General features: G+C 38.5%; 1 pseudogene; it reads left to right on the forward strand.

Annotated features, from left to right (window-relative positions):
* The first annotated feature begins 1,953 nt into the window (after positions 1 to 1,953).
* Positions 1,954 to 3,609, forward strand: LOC100455210 (olfactory receptor 4F15-like; annotated as a pseudogene).
* The last annotated feature ends 1,879 nt before the right edge of the window (positions 3,610 to 5,488 follow it).

Genomic DNA, 5,488 nt, shown 5'->3' on the forward strand with positions numbered 1-5,488 from the left:
TCTGCAGGGAACTTATCTATCTTGTTTAAACAGGGACAGAGAGGGTCTCAGGTATTTAAGGATAAGAATCATGATATGGGAGAATCAGGCATGAGCCAAGAGGCACATAAGAGTGTGAATAACCTAATGTTTATGGTTGGCAGTAAATATCCACTCCTGAGTCCTTAAAGGTATTTGGTCTTGGTTGTAGATGACAACTTCTATGTGGACCACACAAATAAAAGAATGCAATTCAGGCTGTTTAACAAAGAAGAAGGAGTTGTATGTTTTTCCCTCGGACACCGACCACTTAACCAGTTAAATGACTCAGGAGAACAAATTTGAAGTGATTGCTGAAGGCAAATACTTCCTCTAATTTTCCCTGGGTCCTGGATCCAGTCTTTCTGAAATATTCAAAGAACCTCGATATTTGGGTTAGGTTCATCTTCGTTTGTATGCACATTTTTTCATTCAACAAAAAACACTTCTTCAGCTTCTATTATTTTTCCAATACTGTGCTGGGTGCTGGGGACAGAGAAAAAGGCATTATCTTTCCTCTCTGAGCTTACAGCCTGGTGTGGGAGATAGAAACAGAAAGTTAGCAGCTACAGCAGGGAACACGTGAGAGGTGGAAAGGTAAATAAGGGAGGAATGCTCTTCAGGAAAGTGTCCCATCAGAAAAGAAGTGGAAAAAATGGTGTGTGGGGTGGGGGAAACTTTGGTTTTAAATTAAGGGTCTGCCATTTTCCATCCATCATGGGTTCTGCCAAATATTTTCTGAGATGAAAAACTCAGGTCTTTGTGGGATTAGCTTTTTCCTCTAAAGGCTTTTGCTGGGTGTGTGGCTAGGGCTTTTTGGAATGTTGAAGATATAAATATAAGCTAGTTTTTAATTCCTTTTCTGTATTTTTCTATTTGAAATCTCTAGTCCCAGAACTTGAAGGGAGTTTCTATGAGCATTATTTTTTCTTTTCTCCTTCTCTTCTACTTTATTTATTTATTTGAGACAGAGTGTCACTCTGTCACCCAAGAGTGCAGTGGCATGATCTTGGCTCACTGCAGCCTCTTCCTCCTGGGTTCAAGTGATTCTTGTGCCTCAGCCTCCTGAGTAGCTGGGGTTACAGGCCTGGGTCACCTTGTCCAGCTAATTTTTGTATTTTTAGTGGAGATGGTGTTTCACCATGTGGCCCAGGCTGGTCACAAACTCATGAGCTCAAGTGATCCACCTGCCTCGGCCTCCCAAAGTGTTAGGATTACAGGCGTGAGCTGCTGTGCCTGGCCTACATTATCGTTTTCCTTACTTGCTTTTCCCAATTACTCTCTCCTTCTCTCAATTTTTCTGGGTTTTGGTATTTCTCATTGTCTTTGCTTTTTCTTCCCACCCCTCAGCATATTTTAATTTCTTTTTTTTCTTTCCTTTATCTTCATCTTCTAAATTATCTTTATTTAAACAATTCACTCAAAATTGTAAAGGAATTGATTCAGATTAATTTAGCAAATACTAAATTCCTAGAAGTGACAATTCTGCCCTCTGAAACTATTTTACAGTCTCATAATGAAGACAGAGATAAATAATATAGAAATCTTTTCTCCTAGTGCTTTCAAGCAGATAGAGGAAGTAAATCATGTACATGTAACTCTACACTATAGGTCAAAAAGTCCTATGATAATTATAAAGTGCAATGGGAAAGGAGGGTTTTATGGGTTCCACTTTATTCTTGCTCTCCCAAATTTTAAATTCATCTTTTTTTCTCCTGTCTTTATGTCCTGTGGACTTTAAGCTATAGCATCACATGCAAAGACAATGCATTCATGGATTGCTGAACCAGCTTCCATGATTATGCAAAATCAACTTCCTGTAACAATTTCCTAGCATATTATTTCCTAGTGGTCCTGTCTCTCTAATGGAACTCTGAATGATACAGTCAGTAATTCCACTTTCTTATTTCTCCGGTTTTTCTTTTTTCCAGGCAAATTTGCAGCCCAAAGTGACTGAGACCATGGAGCGGGGAAATCATTCGGTGGTGTCTGAGATTGTTTTGGTGGGACTCACCGGTTCTTTGGAGATGCAAATTGTCCTCTTTCTGGTTTTCTCTGTGTTCTATGTAGCAGGTATTTTAGGAAACCTCCTCATTGTGCTCACAGTGATCTCCGACTCCCATTTACACTCCCCTATGTACTTCCTGCTGGCCAACCTCTCCTTTATTGACATGTGGATTTCCTCCATGACAGTGCCCAAGATGATTTCTGATCTTTTCAAGGAGAGAAAAGTAATCTCTTTCCAAGGCTGCATTGCTCAGATGTTCTTCATTCATGTTATTGGAGGAACTGAGATGGTTCTACTTGTTTTCATGGCCCTTGACCGATATGTTGCTATATGTAAGCCTCTCCACTACCTGGCCATCATGAACTTCAGAACTTGTACTCTACTCCTAGTGGCTTCCTGGACTATTGGAATCATCCATTCATTGATTCAACTCGTATTTGTTGTTACCCTACCATTCTGTGGTCCCAATGAAGTGGGCAGCTTTTACTGTGATTTTCCTCGATTTTTTAGGCTTGCTTGCACGATCGTCTACAAATTGGAGCTCATAGTTACTGCCAACAGTGGATTCATCTCTCTGGGGACTTTTTGCATTTTGATTAGCTCCTATATCTTCATCTTGATCACTGTTTGGCAACATTCTTCAAGTGGCTTATCTAAGGCCCTCTCTACACTGTCAGCTCACATTACAGTGGTGGTCTTATTTTTTTGGTCCATGCATCTTTGTGTATTCATGGCCATTTCTCACAGTGCCTGTCGATAAATTCCTTGCCATTTTTGATGTAATAATTACTCCATTTCTGAACCCTACCATCTATACTTTTAGGAACAAAGAGATGAAGATGGCAATGAGGAGAATATTCAACCAGGTGCCGAGTTTCTGGAAGTTGTTTTAAGTGATTTCGATATAAAGAAAGACAAGCATTTCTAAAATTCCTGGCCCATGCTACAGACATGAATCCAGTGAAACATGGATGTTTTGGTTACTAATTTATTTACCAATATGCAGGATTTTCTTAATGTGTTCTTTTGCTCATACCAAGGAGGATATTATATTCTTTTTTATGAAATGCGTTTGAATAAAAAGTATTAATATAGAAATGTTTCTACATTTTCCCCACCTCTCCTTGATAAGAATTCCAGGCTGACCTATTACATCTTACTTTGCATTCTGAGGAGAATCTTTCCTTGTCAGATTGATTTTTGGGGTTTTGTGATGCAGAATCTGAAGAAAAGTGCTTTGGAAATATGAGACAGATTTGCAATTATCAGAGAGAGGCTTTTTTTTTTTTTTTTTGGCAGGGTCTCACTCTGTAGCCCAGGCTGGGGTGCATTGGTGCAACCTGAGCTCACTGCAGCCTTGACCTTCCAAGCTCAAGCAATCTTCCTACCTCAGCCTCCTGAGTAGCTGGGACTGCAATGTGCACCACCATGCTTGGCTGACTTTGTTTATTTATCGTTTTGGTAGAGATGAGGTCTCACTATGTTGCCCAGGCTGGGGATAGTATTTTTGACTCTGAGGTAATATGTGGAAGTAGCTATAAAATGTGAAAAAAACATGAAAGGTAAAAATAGGACTTTTTTTTTTTTTTTTTTTTTGAGATAGGGTCTCACTTTGTTACCCAGGCTGGAGTACAGTAGCATGATCTTGGCTCATTGCAGCCTTGACTTCCTGTTCTCAAGTGATCCTCCTGCCTCAGCACCCCCAAGTAGCTGGGATTATAGGCAAACGTCACCAGGCATGGCTAATTTTTGTATTTTTGGTAGGGATGGGTTTTGCCATGTTGCCTAGGCTTGTCTCAAACTTCTGAGCTCAAATGATCCACCTGCCTCAGCCTCCCAAAGTGCTGGGATTACAGCTGTGAGCCACAAAAAAAAAAAAAAAAAAAAAGATTTAAAAAATATTATTGTCTCTATATTACCCTTTAATGTATATTGTCCTTCAATAAACAAAACAGAAGTAAAGAGCTAAGATTATTTTGAAATTTTTTTTTGATCACAGCATCAGCCTAAAACGGGTTACTAGGTTATGGCTTCTTAAGCATTTCAGCTAGTGCATATGGTAACCGAATTAAGCCTTAAAATTACTCTAGTTCTTTCAAAAGCTGTGTTTCTGTACTGTCAGAGGATGTGAACAATGGAGGCCTAGTAAGGGGCAAGAACAATGACCTATTTAATAATTCCATTCCAGCTCGTCCTTGACCTAATTACACTGAAATCAGCAATAATTCCTCAGAGGTAGGTAAATTCTCTTCTTTTTCAGTAACATGATTACAAGGACAGACTCTTTAGCCAGACTGCCTGCCTTCAAATTTCAGCTACGCTTTTTACTAATTCAAGTTACTTAACCTTTTTATGTTTAACTTCCATCATCTATAAAATAGAGGTAGTTTGAACTGTATGAAATTCCTCATACTTGACTGTTTTTAACTTACAAAAGTGGCAGTTCCTTATAACTAAAAGCATCTTCCTCATAAGGTTTTAAAAAGTAACTGAATTAGTATTTATAAAGTGCTTTAAATAATTCTTTGTCTATAGTGTTACATAAGTGCCTGTTCAATAAAATGAAATAAAACATTAAAACAACTTCTTCATCAGTTTTGATGACTTTCTCTCATACTATGTGCAAATTGTTTCTTTTGTTTCTAACTCTATTCATTAATCTTTGATCAAGAACTTGTTCTTTTCCTAACAGGACTGGAGTATATATTCTTCAACTATTTTAAATGAGAGAATTCCTTGAATATAGAGACTTCTAAATGCTACACTTCAATTTACTTTTGATACTTTCTTTTTCTTATATTCAAACTGCCTTCTTCTGTGCTATGTCATATTTCTACATAGCTGGTTCTGGTTATCTATGGTGCTTTTTAGTGTGCTGGAGAAAGTTACCAAGCTGATTAGCTTACAAAAAAATTGTATAAGTAGAAATTTGGTTGATCAAAAAATATATTGTCAGCAATCTAAGGGTGAATAAAAAATAAAAAAATTGAACATTCACTATATTCTAATTCCCATGCTAGGAACTATCGAAATTGTGTTAGTAGCGTACAATCCAATTGTGGAAAATTGTACAACCCAAGTTTCTCTGAAGTGAAAAATTACTGAAAGTATTTCAAGGGTATGGTATGGTGGGCAGATTCAATGAAAGGGTTTGAGCAGAGGGGATTCATGAATTTGTGAATGCTGTGGATGGGGTTGAGGCCCATGCTGACCAGTCCTCTGAGTTCAGTACGTGTCCTGGCAAGGAGAGAAGCTCACAAAAAGCTCTGAAGGCTAAGAGCAGGTTGATAACACAGCACTATCAGGGAGGTCAGACACCTACTGTACTTCATTGCCTAACCCGGGGCCTACAAAGCCTGATAAGATCTGACCCTGCCAATCTCACCCACTGCTTTTTCTCTTCTCTGCTTGGGGCTCTCAGGCATTTCGTACTTTCCCTTTACTTGAATATAATAAGCTTGT

The sequence above is a fragment of the Pongo abelii genome, chromosome 16 (assembly GCF_028885655.2).
Source record: "Pongo abelii isolate AG06213 chromosome 16, NHGRI_mPonAbe1-v2.0_pri, whole genome shotgun sequence".
In the NCBI taxonomy this organism is placed as follows: domain Eukaryota; kingdom Metazoa; phylum Chordata; class Mammalia; order Primates; family Hominidae; genus Pongo; species Pongo abelii.